This window comes from Lissotriton vulgaris, chromosome 1_1 (genome assembly GCF_964263255.1).
Source record: "Lissotriton vulgaris chromosome 1_1, aLisVul1.2, whole genome shotgun sequence".
Classification (NCBI taxonomy): Eukaryota; Metazoa; Chordata; class Amphibia; order Caudata; family Salamandridae; genus Lissotriton; species Lissotriton vulgaris.
In genome coordinates this window covers 1,617,960,613-1,617,981,499 of record NC_141685.1, presented here as the reverse complement: position 1 = coordinate 1,617,981,499, position 20,887 = coordinate 1,617,960,613, and the positions used below count along the sequence as shown (strand labels likewise).

General features: G+C 44.3%; 1 protein-coding gene across 1 annotated transcript in view; it reads left to right on the top strand.

Annotated features, from left to right (window-relative positions):
• Positions 1 to 20,887, top strand: part of SHANK3 (SH3 and multiple ankyrin repeat domains 3) — a 1,483,929-nt gene that overhangs the window by 22,760 nt on the left and 1,440,282 nt on the right. Inside the window, exon 3 of the mRNA XM_086918824.1 lies at positions 17,519 to 17,590. The gene's annotated coding sequence lies outside the window, so the exon portion shown is untranslated. The remainder of the gene's footprint in view (positions 1 to 17,518; positions 17,591 to 20,887) is intronic.

Genomic DNA, 20,887 nt, shown 5'->3' with positions numbered 1-20,887 from the left:
GCAGTTTATCTTACAACAGTCAGGCTGTGAGCTGAGGCCTAGTGCCCCAAGCTCTGACAGCAGTGCAGGTGCCTGTGAGCTGGGGATTACTGCCTAATGTACCAGCTTCTGACAGACGTCGCAGAGGCCATGATCTGGGGCAGAGTCACAGCGTCCAGCAGTCCAAGTGACCCTGTGATCCTGGACTGACACAGAGTGTCTCGGGCTGATGGACCGCGTCCGAGGCTCTGACACCAGAAGTGGTTGTGAGGTGAGCGCTGATGCAGTGTTGCGGGGTCTGCCTGCAGTTTAAAGGGCTCTATCAGCCTGGGCTGAAGCCTGGTGCTCCGGGGTCTGACAGCAGGCCTATTGCCTAAGGGGGCCGATGCTGAGAGTCAGTCCTCTCGGCAAACCAGGTGACGCAGAGGTTGGTCTCAAACCCAGTATCCCCAAGAGTAACACCAGTGTAAGCGACTACAAGCTGGGGGGCAATGCACCCTGTCCGGGGCTCTGACCGCCTCCAGGTAAGCTGGGGCTGATGGAGTCTCCCAGGCACGGACAGCAGTCACATGACTCTGTAAGCTGGCATCTGATGCAGGAAACAGGGGACAGTCGGGGCCAGCTGCCATTATATAACACTGCATTTACATCCCTGTATGCGTTGTGATTGGTCTAGGTCAGCGGACTTCAATCTGTGGGGCGCGACCCCCAGGGGGGTCGTGGAGTCCTGGGAAGGGGGTCGCAGATTCTGTCAGAGTGCAGTTCCTGGCGTCGGGCTGATCGAGGGTGCTCACGGCGAAGGCCTAATTCACATCGAGGTGTGAAAAACATCAACGCCTCATTAACAAGTAAAAGGTCTTTTAAAGACTTGTCAAGTACTTGGGTGTGACTGTGTGTGTGTCCCTGAAGCTGTTTCAGCAGGCTCACATACATGAGCTGGGGGAGCTGGGGGGGGGGGGGGGGGGGCTGGGGGAGTGGCTGTAGTTTAGCCCTTTGAGTTCAATGGATGTTGCGCACCTGGAGCTGTGGGTCCCGTGACACGTCCCCCGCCCCCAGCAGGGAGGCTAAGAGATGCCCTCCCATGAGCGGGAAAGAAGAAGGACGACGACGCAGAGAGATACTGATCCCCCCCCCCCCCTCCATGAGAGAGGCACAGAAAAGGTGAGTGGATGAATGATGGGTGGATGGATGGATGAAAGGGTGGATGGATGAATGATGGATGTATGGATGGAAGGATGAAAGGGTGGATGGATGAAGGATAGATTGGTGAAGGATAGATGTATGGATGGAAGAATGAAAGGGTGGACGGATGAAGGATGGATGGATGAAAGGGTGGATGGATGAATGATGGATGGATGGATGTGTAAAAAGATGGGTGGATGAATGATGGGTGAATGGATGGATGAAAGGGTGGATGGATGAATGATGAATGGATGTATGGATGGAAGGATGAAAGGGTGTATGGATGAAGGATAGATTGGTGAAGGATAGATGTATGGATGGAAGAATGAAAGGGTGGACGGATGAAGGATGGATGGATGAAAGGGTGGATGGATGAAAGGGTGGATGGATGAATGATGGATGGATGTGTAAAAAGATGGGTGGATGAATGATGGGTGAATGGATGGATGAAAGGGTGGATGGATGAATGATGGATGGATGTATGGATGGAAGGATGAAAGGGTGGATGGATGAAGGATGAAAGGGTGGACGGATGAAGGATGTATGGATGGATGTGTGAAAAGGTGGGGGGATGAATGAAGGGGAGATGGATGGATGACAGGGTGGGTGGATGGATGTGTGGATGAAAGGGTGGATGGATGATGGATGGGAGGATGAAAGAGTGGATGGATGAAGGATGGATGTATGGATGGGAAGATGAAAGGGTGGATGGATGTATGAATGGATAAAAGGTTGCATGGATGAATGATGGATGGATGTGTGAAAAGGTGGGTGGTTGAATGATGGGTGGATGGAAGGAAGGGTGGATGGGTAAAGGATGGATGTATGGATGGAAGAATGAAAGGGTCGATGGATGGATGTGTGAAAGTGTGGGTGGATGAATGATGGAGGGATGTGATGAGGTCTAACAGGCGCATTTATGGTTGTCAAAAGTTGATGATGAGGAGTACCAGTTTCTAGAAACTTTTGTCGGAAGGGGGTCCTTACGCCTAAAAAGGTTTTACATGGGGGTCTAGGCATCAAAAAGTTTGAAGACCTCTGGTCTAGGTTGAGTCAATGCCCTCATCGGAAGTCAGAAAAGGGCGCAATTCAAGACACAAGTTTCTGGGGTACACATGGCAGATGAAATTCTCCATGTTGAATGAAGCATTACTGTGTATGGCTTTCGCCTTTCAAGCAGAGAACATCATTTAAAAACAAGCATTTGCAATGCAATAGGTCTCCCATTATTAAAGTTTGAGCTACTAGCATTGCTAAATAATGCAACACCAATAGCTCAAACTTTAATATTGCGAGACCTATTGCATTGCAAATGCTTTTTCTTTTTCCTAGCAAAAAAGGCAGACATTTTCTACCTACTCTGAGCTTGAATGTGTGAGCAGGAGGGATGCTGGGAAGAGGTCAGATGAGGGGAGGTGAGGGTCGGGGACGTCTGGGTAGGCGTCTGGCTTCAGGTAGAGCGCTCTTTGTAATAAAGCTGTTTTTTTCTGAAATGTAATGCTTTGCAGAGATTTTAGGCCTCAGACTGCAGTTTGCTGTGAGGTTCCACTGCATCACGTGGGTGAACACAATAGAATAGTGGTCGGAGAAAGCGACCTTCGCAAGCTGTTCTGAATAGAAATTGTACTAATTCAAGGTTGCACCTAGCTGATTTAGTAGAATTGCACATGATGCAACAATATTTGTTCTGGCACAGGTGGCATCTGTGAGGAGCTTCATGTGGTAGTATTATGAGAGATGTTCTAAACATATTTATCTGTTACTGGTTCTCTGTGCTTAGTGCTGATTGGTTTAGACAATAAGAACCACGTACAACTGCTGTAAATGTATGAAAGCCTGTGTTTAGAAACCTATCAAATGATGTTCTTTTGCACATGTAACGGAGCTTTTCCCCACTGATCCTTGGAGTTGTATTTAGGCAGGATTTCTCTCCTATTTTACTCTTGATATTTTTCTGACCTGAACTTTAATGAGCAATTTAATTTACTTCTGAATTTTAAATGAGCTTTGCACTCTGGTTATGGATTAATTGATTTTGGCTACTCCAATCAATTTCTGTATGGCAAACGTCTAAATATTAAAATCTGTAAGGTTTAATACATCTCTGTCTGTCAATCTTGTAGGACCAAATGGGTTCTAGTGGCTATCTGTGACATTGTCATTGAGAGTGCTCTAGTTGAGAAACAGGTTCAGTGGGGAGCACCAAAACAAATACAGGGATTACGCTGCTCCCGGGCAATTAGTCACGCAGAGTGCGAGGTCGGTAGCACAACGTGCACCCCCTGCTGCTGCAGGAGTCACATGAGGACTGGGCTGTGCTGTTGTCTGCATTCCCCATTTGTGCAGCAGCAAAGCCTTGCCCGGTGTCTTAAAAACCTGATATTTCTGGGCCTAGAGAGAATTGAAATCGCGATTTGAGGAATTTCACCTGGAGGTATTGCAATGTCATGAGTGTTATTACTGGCTTAGTATTAATGGCTCTTTATATTTATCCACTATTCAGTAGTGAGTCAGTAATAATATTGACCACTGGTGATACTGAGCTGTTCGGGACACTGAAGCACGAATACTACTGAACCATTGAAGAGGTGAGGCCTGTGCTACTCAAGAGCATTATACTGAGCCACACTGAGAGCACGAAGACACTGATAATATTGAGCCACTGATGATAATGACTTCATGATGAAACCATTGAGTCATTGTTAACAGAGCCACCTATAATAATCAAATATTGATGACATCAGTTTGCTGTTAATACTAACTTAGAGTTGATACTGAGCCACACATGCTACTGAAATATTGAAGATTGTGAGCCACTGGCCAGAGGTCTCGGCTCCTCTTCCAACAATTCAACTCTCTGCATGGAGCAGGAACTCAGTAATGTCAGACTCTTCCTGGTGGTGCATCTGTCTCCCTGGTGCACCATTATTCTGTCCTGTAGTGATGGCATAAGGCCAACACTGCAAGAGCAGTAAGATGAAACACTACATCAGCCGTGTGATGTGTCTACGGGCCAGGTAATGCCCCCCTAGTTTCAGGAGAGCAGCTGCATTTTTTACGTACTTTGGCAGCGGGAGCCCTGTCTCCACATCAGAGACAGTTTGAGAAAGGGAGACTGAAAGGAGAAAAGACAGACAGGGAGAGAAAAAACAGTCAAGAGGGCCGAAAACAAGAGTATGGGGAAACAGACAAAGAGAAGGAAGGGTGATAGAAAAAAGAACAGATGAACAATAACAATGGACACAGAAGACATGATGACTAAGAGAAAAGAAGACAATAAGAAAATATATAGAGGGGGTAGAAAGAAAGAAAAATTCAGAGTGCTAAGAGAGACGAGGAGCAGAGAGTACGAGAAAAAGCTCCGTCACTGTACGTCTGGAACCGGCCTGGTTGGTTTTTCGGGAGTCGGGCAGCATCCAGGCCCGATGCCTCGCGTGCATACTCGGTATGGAGGTAATTAAAATGCTTGTGTCCGAGGTTGGAAGCGAGGGGCTGACTGAGGACTCCAAGAATGCGGCCGAGCAGAAGAGCGCAGAACGTAGGGACGACATCTGTGTAAAGCACTTTAAAAGCTTCCGTAACGGGGTGCGGGAGGCAGCAATGCGAAACGATGTACCCCCTGCATCTGAGCAGCAAATTATGGTCACCGAGGAGGTCCAACCACCCAAAGAGCTGGCACTATTCCCACAAGCCTTCACACGTGAACACCTGCCCGATATTAAACAATGGCTGAACCCCCTGGCCCCGCTTGCTGGGAGAGTGAGGGCCATAATGTGCGGGCCAATCATGAGTCCTTGCGTGCTGCGAATGAACGACTCAACGCACCCTTGAATGTCCACCATAGACTTCAATAGGACTACCTACCCACAAAACCTTCCTCAAACACATGCATTACACTCCAATAATTTCTGTGGACTTATTCCACCCCCCCCTCACCCCCCAACAAAAATTACTCTCAACCTCCTTGGAGTCTCAAGCCTGTCAGCCCCCTAGCAGCAAGAGAAATCACGCGTTGCACACATGAGCACCCGCGTGCTGCACGCGCAGGCTCCCCCATGCTTCAAGCGTGAGTGAGGTTCAATTGATGCGATTGTGAGGCAGCACTTCTTGTAAGTGTGAGGCAGTGCCCTGTAAAAATCTAGTCGGAAAGGAGCCAGAGAACGAGGTAGAATTTGGCGAAGGTGCGAAAATGTCTTCCTCAAAATTATAGTGCAATAGAAACGAGAATGGATCCCGGAAAAATCGATGGACTGTATTTCAGAAGGGGACGAGCGTGTGCTGCCTGTCGTGTTTGGCACTGGTTTTTAAAGGCACTCCCACACCAGCCCTCATCTCCCCCCCCACAAAACGACGGCAGCAAGCACGCGAGTGGTGCGCGCGTGAGCGCCACAGTGAGCAATTTGTCTGGGCACGATAATTGAAAACAGATTTTGTCGTGCGGGTAACAGACACCAATAGGCCAAGGGCGGAGCAACGCGACAACCCATGGCCTATTGCGTGCTGTCTTTCTAAAAAAGACAACCGCAAACGTCAATACCGTGGAGAGAAAGGAATCTCACACGCACAAGCATGTGCGATTCCAGGGTCGGTTTTGGAACCCTCTACAAAAGGGCTCTCCCCTGCGCGCGCAACGCATCACAGTGCAACGCAGGGTGCAAGCCCTAACAAGTCATTGCACATCATTAAAAATAGCTTATAATATGTATTATTATCACTTGGGCCTAGTGTCCCAAGAGTATTCCTTCTCACTCCACGAGCCTTACATGCATGCTTTTGATGTTCACCATCTCACTCGGAAGTTGCTAAAATCCCCTGATGGAAATGAATCCACAGAGGTGGGCAGATGTTTGGACTCGTGAGTTTCCAATATCCTCTATTTAGTACATGAGTAAAAGGCACAACGATTAACATCTGATGATGATGATGTTCAACATCTTGAAGTCGGAGTTGCACCAATCTAAATCTGGGAATCTCTGCCCAGAGATGGGCAGAATGAGGTCATGAAACACCCTTCGGAGTCTGGATGGATGTTACCTGCACAGAGAAGATCTAGACGGTGTTTTACTGCTTCAGTGAACCATTCCCTCTCTAGGCTAACCTATGCATATTTAACGACAGTCGGCGTATTATACTCCAGACACTCAAGTCTCACCCCTAGAGAGAGGCTTCGTTTATAGATTGGAACTAGTGAGTGCAAGGAATCGGTACCCAGACTCTGGCACTTGGGGGGTTCTGAGCATTTGTGCCTGAAGAATGTCTTGGCTCTAACATTGACCCTATTGTAGTCTAAAATATCTAGTAGAGAATATTGTTATAACAATATCATAGCAAGATTTTTGAGGTTGAAGAAATCGAAATGTAAGTGCTTACAGGGAAGTACAGATTTGCTATTCTTAACATCTCTCCATCTATGTATCTTGGAGATATATAATGTATAAAAAATCTTTAAATTCTTACCAATAAATAATTCTGTCCTTGATTTTATGGCTACGATATAAAGGTTTAATAATATCCCTTACTCTGTATTCAAGACGTACAGCCTTCTACTGAGCCATTATGAGTTCCCGTGCTGCTGATCTCCTATCTTTCCGGCCTCTCACTTCCACAACATGTAACTCACGGCACTTTTTCCCTGTCGTACGCTAAAGCAAATTTTTCAGATATTGCCTTTCTGGTGGGGCAAATGTATAACCACCACATTCTTGAATAATATAAGCAACCCTGCACCACTATTCTTGTTGTAGTAAGGACTCGTGCCATGAGTAGTTTCTAAAGGAAACAAGTGGCATTAATTCAATATCTCCAATGAATGAACCCTGGGAACCATGGCAACCACACTCTCCATTTCCAAACAACACAATTGTGCTCCCTCTACTATTGACTTCTGTGCTGTTTTTACTATTAAATTCAAGTGCACTTAGCTTCCAGGAGGGCCCACTGACATCGATCAGTCATTATTGTGTCATCCACATTCACAAGGCAGCTCCTGGAAGACTGTCTGATTCTGGAAGGAAACTCCCTCTCAACGCCCTGCGTCACAGCAAGTTGTGCGTGGTGTAGATAGAAAGGGAGCCAGGCTCGAGGATACAAGGGGCATTAAAGTGGCCAAGGGTTTAACGGGACCCGAAGTCCAACAGGGGTTAAAGACAGTGCTGATTTTGTCATACAATAAGTGCTGGTCCCCGAAGCTCTGCTTAGGAGCCGGCAACTGGTGTTACTAAATGTTGGTGCACCGAATACCAAGGCTACCTGGTATTAAATCCACCTCAAGCCTCTTTAATCCACTACCAGACACTCCCTATTCATGTATTCCACTCTTGCAGGCCCTGTTTTCTCGCTTTGTTACCGTTTTCTATTTTTCTCTACCTCACAATATTTCCCTTTTATGTGTTTTTCCCTCTCGTGCTCTCTGTAAATGTCTAATGCAGAAAAATAAGTGCTGGCCTCCTCCTGCAATCACTGGCTCAAATTAAGCACTGGTTAAACTTGATTTGAAGAGAACTAGAGTATGTTTATTGTTGTAGGATCTGAAAATCAGAAGACCACCAGTTGGTCAATTTGTATGCAGGGCGGGCAGAAGCAATCAATTGATGGTCAGCTGAGAAACACTCAGTGATTTGTAGGCCTAACAAGAATCACAAGTTGCTTGCTGGTTAAGTATAGAGTGTTTTCCTCCAACAATTAATTGACCCCTCTCTAAGCCAACCAATAAACACCCCACAGCAGTGGATTTTTTATACAACAGACTTTCAAGTCTGATCTTACCAATTAAGGGATTAGCGACAAGTCAGGAACAGCAGGTCCAGAGGAGCAGTGGTAGCAGTGGCGAGGCCTAGAAAGTAGCAGATAACATCACAAGGATGTGCCCAGAAGGAGACCAAGAGAAGAGCTACAGACGGCTGTTGGATCCAGGGGCGAGTCAATGGTGAATAACTGCTGTAGGCGTCGGCATCGATAGGTCAAGCTGAAATACACTAAAATATTGCCAATGGAAACATTTTTAACTACAGTTAATTCTTTGGTGTCTATGGAATTGTGATTTTGACACATAACAATGGTATGGTGTCATGGTTATTTAACAAGATTTGAGAATGAGACACAGTGGTACTCGCAAAGGAGAACAGGCTCAATAAACCGCGCTTCTAGAGTGTACATCCTTGGCTGAAGCGGTTATGACTTTTCTGAATGCACTTTCAGTATCCTCCCTGGACGGATCACTGTCACAATATCGATGTAAAAAATATCGATATACAAAAATATCGAATTAAAAATATAGAATGCCAAAATATCGACTTCCTATCTCCAAACAGGTAAGTACAAAATTATCGAATCAAAAATATCGATGAACAAAATATGGATAGTCAAAATATCGACTTTTTTAAATAGTTAAAAGTAATTTAATATTAATAAAATAATAAATATAACTAACTTAAAAATACTTAAAATACTTAAATAACATTAAAACTAATAGATAATTAATATAATAAAAAGTATATATATATATACATATATATACATAAATATATATAAACATAGTATTAATAATAAAATATACAATATATTTACCATAGGATAGCGAGAGGGTTAAATTTACTATTACCACTCCAGTGAGTGCAACAGTAGGAAAAGCGTTGGATAGCGGAAGGGTAAGAATTACTATTCCTACTCCAGAGAGTGCAACAGTAGGGAAAGCGTTGGATAGCGTAGGGGTAAAAATTACTATTCCCACTCCAGAGAGTGCAACAGTGGGGAAAGTGTTGGATAGCGTAGGGATAACAATTACTATTCCCACTCCACAGAGTGCAACAGTAGGGAAAGCATTGGATAGTGTTGGCATAAAAATTACTATTCCCACTCCAGTGAGTGCAAAAGTAGGGAAAACGTTGGATAGCGGGAGGGTAAAAATTACTATTCCCACTCCAGACAGTGCAACAGTAGGGAAAGCGTTGGATAGTGTAGGGGTCAAAATTACTATTCCCACTCCAGAGAGTGCAACAGTAGGGAAAGCGTTGGATAGCGTAATGGTAAAAATTACTATTCCCACTCCAGAGAGTGCAACAGTAGGGAAAGCGTTGGATAGCGTAGGGATAACAATTACTATTCCCACTCCAGAGAGTGCAACAGTATGGAAAGAGTTGGATAGCGTAGGTATAAAAACTACTATTCCCACTTCAGTGCGTGCAACAGTAGGGAAAACGTTGGATAGCGGGAGGGTAAAAATTACTATTCCCACTCCAGAGAGTGCAACAGTAGGGAAAGCGTTGGATAGCGGGAGGGTAAAAATTACTATTCCCACTCCAGTAGTGCAACAGTAGGGAAAGCGTTGGATAGCGTAGAGGTTAAAATTACTATTCCCACTCCAATGAGTGCAACAGTAGGGAAAGCGTTGGATAGTGGGAGAGTAAAAATTACTATTCCCACTCCAATGAGTGCAACAGTAGGGAGAACGTTGATAGCGTAGTGGTAAAAATTACTATTAGCACTCCAGAGAGTGCAACAGTAGGGAAAACCTTGGATACCGTAGGGGTGAAAATTACTATTCCCACTCCAGTGAGTGCAACAGTTGGGAAAATGTTGGATAGCATAGGGGTAAAAATTACTATTCCCTCTCCAGTGAGTGCAACAGTAGGGAAAGCGCTGGATAGCGTAGGGGTTAAAATTACTATTCCCACTCCAGAGAGTGCAACAGTAGGGAAGCATTGGATAGCGTAGGGATAAAAATTACTATTCCCACTCCAATGAGTGCAACAGTAGGGAAAGCGTTGGATAGCATAGGGGTAACAATTACTATTCCCACTCCAGAGAGTGGAACAGTAGGGAACGTATATACTTCATATATGAACGAAAATTAATTAAATATTAATACCAATTTAATTTTTTTAAAATAATTATTAGTTTTTTATTATAAATTAATTATTTTCAACAAAAATAACCAATAAATAAATTAAAAATGTAAATATTTATAATTAAATTACTTCCCACCCTATACCCCTATAAACCTACAACCCACTACTGAAAATAAATTAATACAATTAACTTGATTAACATTTAATCAATTATTTAAAATTAATTACCAATTATATTTTATTTACTTACCAATTATTAATTAATTAACAATGAATTACCATTTTTTTAATTAATTACCAATTAATCAATTAATTAAAATTAATTACCAATTACATTTTAATTAATTGCCAATTAATAATTATTTCAAAATTAATTCAAAATAAATACCAATAAATAAATTAACATATTTAATTAATTTTAATTAAATTACTTCCCACCCTATTCCCCTATAAACTCTCAACCCGTGACAGAAAATAATTTAATATAATTAACATAATTATCAATTATCCAATTATTTAAATTAATTACCAATTTAATTTTAATTATTTACCAATTAATAATTAACAATTAATTAAAAATTAATACCAATAAATAAACTAACATATTTAATTAATTATAATTAAATTACTTTCCACCCTATTCCCCTATAAACCCACAACCCGCTACAGAAAATAAATTACCATAATTAACATAATTATCAATTAATCAATTAATTAACAATTTAATTTGAATTATTTACCAATTAATAATTAATTAACAATTAATTCAAAATAAATACCAATAAATAAATTAACATATTTAATTAATTAAAATTAAATTACTTCCCACCCTATTCCCCTATAAACCCACAACCCGCTACTGATTTATATTACGCAAAAATAAAATACCATAAAATTAATTCATTAAAATAAATTATAAAAGAAATATACACTTTTCACACATATAATAACATAAAAAACACTTTAAAAAATTTATATTAACTTACTTAACTCTACTTCCCACCCTATTCCCCTATAAACCCACAACCCGCTACTGATTTATATTACGCAAAAATAAAATACCATAAAATTAATTCATTAAAATAAATTATAAAAGAAATATACACTTTTCACACATATAATAACATAAAAACACTTTAAAACATTTATATTAACTTAATTAACTCTAATTCAATATTTTTGTTGTCTATATTCTGTCCATTCGATATTTTGTCCATTCTATATTTTGGAATCGATATTAATGCTATTGTAGTCGATATTTTTGTAGTCTATTTTCTGTCCAGTCGATATTCTGTCCAGTCGATATTTTTGAATCGATATTAATGTAATTCGAAATAAAAAACTTGATATTTTGACTGTACACCCCCTGGGCTGAGACTTCCTTGTTCCCATGTATCGACTGATATTAAAATTGCTCAGATAACATCTTTAATGTGAAGAGACGTGGCCCAATGATTAGAGTTGCCAACTTTGGAACCTAAGGTACCAGAATCGAATCTCGGACTGAATGCTTAACTCAACAATTTGTGATACTGAGCAAATCACGTAATCTCGCTATGCATAAAAGAAAATAAGGTAGGCTGTGAAATGTATTTGTGTAATCCCCGCTTGATGTACACGGTCTCCCATTTCCGCAAGCAATGTGCAGCACTCTGTTGCTTTCTAGCCAGGTCTGCGCTATATAAATACCAATTCATACTTAATCCTCATAACTGTCTTCTTCTCGCAGAGATTTGCCCTTTTATCCACTGGCAGGGGTAGTTCATATTTCCACTGAGGAGCAAACCCACTGGCCTGTCAAAACCCAGCTTCTTAGGACTGATCAGGACAGAAAAGACAACTGGGAAAATGTGCTACAACCCATCGGAAAGGCAACCTGAGCCAGGGGCTGTAGACTTCCATCAGCAGTCCAGCTAGCAAGATGAACCCAATGCAACTAGGCATAGAATATATCTGAAGCAAGTAAACAATGAAGGACATTTTAGATGAAGAGTATAATAGCTTAATGCACATCAACCTCACCACAAATCCTTGGAATGCCTGTAGAGGGCAGATGGAATGCTAAACCTCAGGAGCACCCTTCTGGTTCAGGCCTATTGCGGCAAACAAAAGATGTCTCTGGCACCAGTGCCTCTCTGGCCAATCTCCGTGTACATGACAGAGCATTAGTGTTCAGTGGCCCAAACATTTGAGCTAAGGTGCTCTTCGGATATTAGGAAGGATTCCATCTTCTGAGGCGGTCGGTTTTTCTTTCTTCTGGACCAAGCTCCAAGGAACACTCCCCAGCTTCCCACCTGACTCCTCAACACACAGCAACTGCTTTATTCACTTTGTTAAACTTAGTAATCAACTCCAGATGTTTCACTGATGCTTTTAAAGTGCAAAGTAAGGCCACTAGGGGGCTCCAAATGTCTACAGGCAATTCAGTTTGTGATATTACACTTTAAAATCACCTCTCCCTGAAAATACAGCTCCGCTGAGGACTGGGTTAAAGATTCATGGTTATTGGTCCTGAGTCTCAGTTGGGTCAAGTATCCCTGCAGAGTCTTCCCTGTATGGTATGGTATGCTGCTCTATGGCATATGATGCTGTGATATTTTATGATATGTATATTATGGTGTATTAAGAGAATTTGGCTTGTACATTACACCTTTACTATGGCACTGTAACGCATCATAAACTGTGCACTTGTTCCATAACGTTCTGAGATTTCCATAAATTATTAATGGTTTGTTGGTTGTGTTACATTGCATTTGGTTAGCTGATATTTGATAAATGTCTACTTCTATAGTGGTCCGTGTTGTGAAACTAAAATGAGTGTGAGCCATATGGAGCTCTTTGTAGTCTTATCTGCATGGGCATGAGTTGTACGCATGGGGATGAGTTGTATGTGTGGGGGTGAATTGTATGCATGTGATGCATGAGTGTGGCGAAGGAATTTGCTGTATCTTCATTGAGCTGTTTGGTGCGTTCTCCAGTGTCTAGCCCGTGCAGTACAGATGAACGTTGCTAACCACCTAAATCGCCGTAATTTGGGGATTTTGTGGTATATTTAGGATATCATAATCTGAGATGTATGTTGGTGTGGTGTGGGTCAGTACTGTTGAGTTGCAGGCTCTTCGTAAGCTATGTAGCTTTGGTGCCAGACTGGGTGCATGCAGGTGTCAACTCCCTGTCTACCTGTTCTTTTTCGGTAATTGCAGAGGGGTCATGTAGGATGTATTGTTTGGTGGAGAGCGGTCTAAGGTTTCCAAAGAGACAGGTGGGAAGTGTGTGGGATGTATGTGGATGTGTCTGTGTTAATGCAGAGTGGTTGTGGCGAGTCTTGGCTCTCTGTGATGACTTAAAGAGAAATGCTAAATTTGTTTGGACTGATGACATGACGGAAGCTTTTAAGACCTTGAAAATGTTTGTTGTGAATGCGCCGTGTCTTAAACCTTTTGTGGTTGGTGTGAAATGTGTTGTTATGGTGGATGCAAGTTGTTCTGGTTTGGGTGGTGTTCTTTTGCAGAGGGATAATGAAAAGGAATGGGTTGTTGCTTACGCTTCAAGAGCCTTGAGAGATGCCGAAAATAATGATTCCGTTATAGAAAGAGAGTTGTTGGCTTGTGTTTGGGGAGCTGAACATTTTAGACCTTTTCTGTGGGGTACAAGATTTATAATAAAAACTGACTATAAGCCAAAGGAGGGCCCGTCTGTGCCCGTCCGTGCCCCGGACGGGCCCAGGGCCAGCCACTCTGCCCGACGCCCTACGGGTTCGGCCAGCTCAAAGAAGCGCAAGTATTCTCGTCATGATCTTATGAGACATGCTCTCCCCGGCGGAAGATCGACTTGCTTGCGCGCGGATCTGGATTGCGCTATGGTGAAGTGCCCCAGTTGCGGTTTTCTTCCCCAGCCATCCTTACCCCACGTTTAGTCAGTAACACCAGCGCAGCAACCATTAGGGCTGGGCTGATCAATGCCAGATCCGTGGTGAGACACGCCGCCGATGTTTTTGAACTACTGGTGGATGGCCAGTTGGAGGTGCTGTTCGTCACGGAGACGTGGATGACCAGCACATCCGCCCCAAGTGTGGAACTTGCCGTCCCCAGAGGTTTTAAGATTGTTAGGGTTGACAGACCTCTGGGTAGAGGGGGCGGACTAGCCGTTATTTTTAAGGATGGGTGGCGCTTCACCTCTGAGCCGCCTGTTGCGGATGTTGGGGACGAGGTTCTCCACTTTTCCATTATAATTTCCCCTCATTTTACCCTAGGAGGGTCTCTGATTTACAGGCCCCCGGGCCAGGCCAATCATTTTATTGACTCTCTAGAGGAATATATAGTGCCACGGGCCTTAAGTTTTCCAAAATTTCTTTTGGTCGGCGACCTAAATATTCATGCGGATGCTCCTGACTCACCTGAAGCCCGCAGGCTCGGTGAAGTTCTCGACCTCGCACAGCTCAAGCAATGGGTGACTTCTTCGACGCATGTGGGAGGTCACCTTCTTGATCTGGTTTGCTCAAACTTCCCCATTAAGACTGTGAGCGTAGAAAAAGTAACCTGGTCCGACATGACCTGGTCAGGTTCGCGTGGGAGATGGTGGAAATTGGTCAAACACCCCCCATGTGCCATACCCAAAAGGTCAACCTGCCCGTGTTCAGAAAGGCCCTATCTGGAGCCCGCCCACAACCCACGGTGGTCCTGGATGAGGCGGTCTGCGGGTTTAATGAGTGGGTGCTGCAGGCGGCTACTGTATCCACTAAACACACTACCGTGTCTAGACTCCGACGCTCTCCCTCCCAACCCTGGTTCTCTCCCGAGCTGAGGGAGTTTAAACTAGGCTGTAAAAAATTAGAACGAGCGTGGAGATGTGGGTATAGTTCTGAGGCCAAGTCTGTCCTATGCTCAGCTCAAAAAGATTATTATGCCGCCATTAAGGTTGCTAAAGGGAATTATTATGCAGTGCGTATTGCTAAAGCAGATAACAATAGTAGAGAGATTTTCTCCATTGTCAAAAGTTTTGTATCCCCTGTTGCTGATGCTGCTACTCTTCCTTCCTCTGCGCAATGGTGCGAGGATTTGTCCACCTTTTTCATCAGCAAAATAGCTAGGATTCAGCAGGACCTACTCTCGGCGCTGCCCGTGGACTGTTTAGCGGCCGACTCCTGTTCCACACAATGCCCGTGCTCTGGGCAACAGCTTACTAACTTTGCGCAAGTCGCTGAGTGTGCTGTACTACCTCTTCTTCAGTCCCTGAAATCCGGCTCTCCCGCTGACCCGTGCCCAGCCCGAGTGCTTTCGGAGGTGGCGGAAACTGTCTGTAGTGAGATCACTCAGATAGTGAATCTTTCTCTGGCTTCTGGCGAGGTTCCTCTCGGTTGGAAACGAGCCAAACTTCTGCCGCTCCTGAAAAAAACGGGACTGGACGCTACGGTCCCAGGGAATTATCGTCCCATATCCCTTTTGCCAGCACTCGCTAAAATCTGTCAGAAAGTGGTTCTTCAGCAATTGGAGAGTTTTGTTGAATCCTCCAATGCCCTTCATCCTGCCCAATCGGGTTTCAGGGCGTCCTATAGCACCAAGACTGCGCTGGTGGAGATGACGGAGTCTATCCGGGAATGTCTGCACGGAGGCGGCAGAGCGGTCCTGATTTTATTGGACCTCTCTGCTAAGTTCGATACCGTCCCTTACGAGCTCCTCCTCCCCAGGCTGTCTGCTATTGGTATTGGTGGGGTTGTTTTGGCCTGGCTGTCCTCTTTTCTATCGGATAGGACACAGCAGGTCTGGATGCCGCCCCACGCCTCAGAGCCTAAATCACTCCTCACGGGGGTCCCTCAGGGATCCACTCTTAGTCCCCTACTGTTCAGCATTTACATCACCCCCTTGGTTTATTTAGCGGAACAGTATGGGGCTAAGATTATAGGGTACGCAGATGACACTCAGCTGCTGTTCACCTGGCCAGACGACATTTTAGATACGTCTGCAGTCCATCTGTGTTTGTCCTCAGTATTTCGCTGGTTAACCTTGGCCCAGCTGAAATGCAATGAGGACAAATCCGAGGTGCTCTTTTATGGTTCCTTTCCCCCCTCGTTCAGGAATACGCTGTGGCCCCGAACATTCCCAGTCCCAAAGAGATGGGGGGCCCGCGAAAAACCTTGGCATCTGGTTTGGGGAGGACCTTTGATTCGAGGACCATATAAAGAAGCTCACGGGAACCTGCTTTGCCATGTTGAGAATGCTTCGCAAATTCTTTCCTTTGCTCCCTAGGGATGCCAAGGAGACTGTTGCTCGGGCCCTCATACTGGCAAGGTTGGATTACGCAAATGCACTGTTCAGTGGCATTCCGACCTACCTGGTTAAACGCCTGCAAATTATCCAGAATGCTGCTGTCCGTCTCCTATTCAACGTCCCAAGATGGAAGAGTGTGTGTTCTGATTTGCGCACTCTTCACTGGCTCCCCGTATCCCAGCGCATCCTGTTTAAATCCTTGGTGCTTGCGTTTAGAGCAATTCACGATCAAGGCCCTGCATATTTGAGAAACAGATTTGCCTTCTATGCCCCCGCCCGTACCCTCAGATCATCTACTCTGTTTAAATTGTCTCTTCCCCGTTTTAAGCGAGCAAGACTCTGCGGTCAATCGATTGCTGTGGTCGCGGCTCGGGCCTGGAACGCTCCCTCTCCATTTGCGCTCCATGCAATCTGTGGCTCAATTCAAGAAAAACTTGAAAACTCATCTGTTCAGGAGTGTAACCTAAGTTGTTTTCTTGCTGCTCTTTTCTCTGCCTTTCCCAATTTGCGCAGGATACTCCCAAGTAACGGAGCGCGTTACAAAACGGTTTATACATACATACATACATATAAGCCTCTTGTTTTTCTCATGGCTCCTGGTGGAGGCAGGACTATGTTGGCGCGTCTTGCAAGATTAGCTTCAAGATTGCAGTCTTTTCAGTGTAAAATTGAGTATGTTCAAGGTAAGGCGAATGTACATGCAGATTGCATGTCAAGACTAGTTTCTGATATGAACTGTCCTGAAGTGGTTATTGAGGATGAGTGTGAGGTTGCTTTTACCATGTGTGATGTTAATCTGGTTTGTGGTGAATGGTCATCCTTGCAAGAGGATGTCTGGTTAAAGGAAATGAGTAAAGATTTGGAATTGTGCAATGTCAAGGATTATCTTGCACATGTTTGGCCGGAACAGAGGAAATTGTCTGGAAATATGATGGGTTTTTTTAAGGTTCAGGAAGAACTTGCTGTGGAGAATGAGTTAGTTCTTAGAGGAGACAAAATTGTTCCGCCTTTTTCTATCAGGAATACTCTTCTTGAGATAGCTCATGAGGGGCATCTGGTGATTTCTTTTACCAGAAGACGATCAAAGGAGTCCTTTTGGTGGCCAGGGATTGATTCTTGTGTGGACCATTTTGTGCGTTCATGTCATCATAAAGCTAGAAACTTTTCAGTAAACTTGTGTTACAGCTGAAACAGTTGAATAATACATTTGTATTTCTTTTTCCTTCCCTTTCATCTCCCTCACAGTTCCGATATAAGAGGAGAGTTTACACCCAGAGTCCTCTGGATGACAAGCAGTTTGCGAAGCTCCATACCAAGGTGAGAACATGGCTTCCTCTGGGGAGGTGTAAAGTGCCTCCATCAGTGGCTGTGAGCTGATAAGTAGAAGTGCAGTGTGTGTGTGTGTGCATGCTTGGACTAGGAGTTATCGAGCTACAATTTCTACTACTATAATAGGGTGCCATACTTAGTTGGAGTTCCGCCCTGCGGAAGGTTGCGGCCTTCAGTCTATCCTCATGAAGGGGCTGTTGTATTTTCTTGTCTGGCAGTACTGAGTGTGTTGTCTGTGTAATTCAACTCCAGTAGCACGGTGCACTGCTGACTGGGAGCATATAATTCTTAATCGTGTCACCTATAATGGGTGTCACCTGATAATTCAAATCACATCTGGGATGGGAAGATGGGGATGCGGCATGGTGAGGGACTCATTCAGTACAGGTAGAAGCTGCACTGCTGTTCCTCATGTGGATGTCAATGGGTGACTTCAATAGCATATGTGATTTTTAGGTCTCACCTAGACAGCGCATGTGCTGTCTCTTCGAGACATGCTTTATTCAGAACATGGGCTTGGAGCACCACCCATCTTTTTAATTGGTTCCTCTTTCTTTCCTTTGAAAATGCTGGCTTTTGTTTAGTGGATACAATTAGTAGTCCCACTTTTTGGACTTTTGTATCCCCCCATGAGGACTGCCCCTGTTACGTGTGTTCTTACTCGTGAGGTTATGTAGAGAGCTTTGAGAGCACTCTTTTCTTTTTTGTTGGAATGGCTCTGCTTGTTAAGTGTTTTGTTTACTTGGCTTTGGCAGCTTCATTTTCCCCTCACTTAATTTCCCTTTGCTGTCCCCAAACCACTCCCAGAACACTGCTTGCCCCACCCCACCACCCCTGTGGGATCGCTGCAATTGCTGTTTTAATTTTCTTTTAATTAGTGCATTTATATAGCACGGGTAGGGGGCGATTAAGTGATTTTACCAGATTCACAGGATGTTAAGCCAACGCTGTGGCTTGAACACGGATCCCTAGCTTCCGAGTCTGATGCTCTAACTGCTGGGCCACTTCCTCTCACTCTGGGGATCCATGTTGGAGTCTCCCGTTATAGACACAGCAGTGCCAGCAATTTGCCTCAAATGTACTGCTCTTATGTCAGGGGACTTGTTCGACTGCGTGCCTTTTTATGAGCACAGTGCCCTCTGCTTCAGCAACAATGCACCTTGCGCTTATTTATTTACATTACTGCTTCTCATACTTAATCTCCCTGTGCTGTCTATCCCCACTCCTTCGCCCCTCCCACAACACTGCCTGCCCGACTCACCACGATATTTGCTTTAAAGACAAAAAAAGAATACATTTATATAGAGCAGGCACGGGGGAGATTAAGTAACCTGCCCAGATTCACAGGATGTTGAGCCGGCACAGAGGCTCGAACAGGGATCCTCGGCTTCCGAGTCGGCAGCTTTAACCACTCCGCCACTTCCTCCGACTCTGAGGATCCATGTGGGAGTCTCCCTTTGTTGACACAGCAGTAATGTCGGGGGGGTCACTTACTCCTTGACTATTGTGATGAGTCAGCTGAGGGGATTAGCTGGCCAATAGGAGCGCTTCCCCGCCACCTCCTGACCTCCCTCCAGTCCCTTCATCTGGAGCTTTGACAGTGCCCCCCAGCCTTGGACTGCCACGATGGGTCTCACCAAGCTCTATCAGTGTGCATCAGTCACGATCAATCACACCCCAATTTTCAGTTTTGGGGTTCACAGATCTCCTAAAACACCAGGGTACCCAGGGTCTCCCACCTTTCTGCATGTCCTGGTATCCAGTAATAACGCTAACAGCTCTATCTGTGAACCTCAACCCTGTCCTGCCACTAGGCCCACACTGTCAGCAGCAGAGACAGCCCAACAAATGCATCTCCTTTCTGATCTGCGGCCTCGGAGGTGGGAGAGCTGCAGGTTAATGCGGAGAGCCCGTGCGTCGGCCTCACTCGGCCGTCCCAGCAGCACACGACATGCAGATGGTCGTGTAACAATAGAATAAAACTCTTCAAAATGGAAGTGTTTTACCTTCTGGCGCGTGTCACTTCATTGAGTATATTAGACTGTTTCACCACATTGTAACCTTTTACAATATTTGAATTTCTAAACATGAATTTGAAACATTAATTGCGCCCCTTCCCCACCCACTCGGCTCTGACGCTATGCCATCAGTGAACCAAGAGACAGGGCAGTTGTCATGCACCGTACATGTAGTGTCTGTTGTTATTACAAGTGGAGTAACATTAAAGTCTGTTAAAACATATTCTAGAGTGGGTGTGTACAGCGCACATTCTAACGTGTTTTGATGATGCGCTCAGTTGTGAACCTAAAGGAAAAGAAGGTAAATAAAGTAAATGCCTACAATCACGCATGTCGGTCAGGCAGGGAAGTCGGGATTGATCCTAGGTTTCCCGGTGTGAAATCATGGCCGACTGCCCTCACAGGTACCAGGCAATATCCTGGTCGGCTGGTGCCGTTTTTAGGTCGAGCATTCAAGACCTCTTGTATATACTTTAGTATATACTTATATATACTTATATGTGTATGTACTGTGCAAGTACTTTGTGGGCTCTGGAGATCAGCCCTAGGACTTTTCTGCTTCCGCGTAGGGACTTTTTTCCTGTTCCACTGCCTCTATTTAACTGTCTTGATAGAAAACGACCAGCAGAGGTCATTAAAATACCAAAATTGCTTCCTGCTGAGGGACTTTCTTTTTTTTATTTTTCTGGCAACTACCTCTATTTAACTTTCTTGATAGAAAACGACCAGCAGAGGTCAGTAAAATACCAGACTCACTTTAGCATTGTTTAGATTCCAGTCCATAGAAATTGTCTTCCACGAGCACCAGTAGACAATATTTTTTCAAAATCTTGTATTTTCAGTGATCTGACCACGAAAGCCCTGATTTTATTTTAAAAACAGAGCTTTGGACTATACCATTACCAACTGAAAGACAATATTTTTCTCCATATGTTCCCATACATGGCGTGTCACGCAGTTTGGTGCTTACTTTCCCTCCATGTTAAAGAACAGTAGATGTTTCAGCACCCAGACTAATATGCTGCATAGCTAAATACATATAAGGTCCCAAATTTGAGACTGATTTAATTACAAATGCTTGTCTTCTTTGGTCTGGGACAGCTTCTTTCGCTCTCTTGCCAAAGGACTGCTGAGGCTTTTGGTGCAGCCCATTCCTTTGTCGTTCTTGTTCACAGGGTCTGACCTGGCACTGGGTAGGGCACAGTCTCAGTACCTCTGAGTATCTTCTAGAAGTAAAAATACAAACAAAACAGGTCTGCGGGCCCAA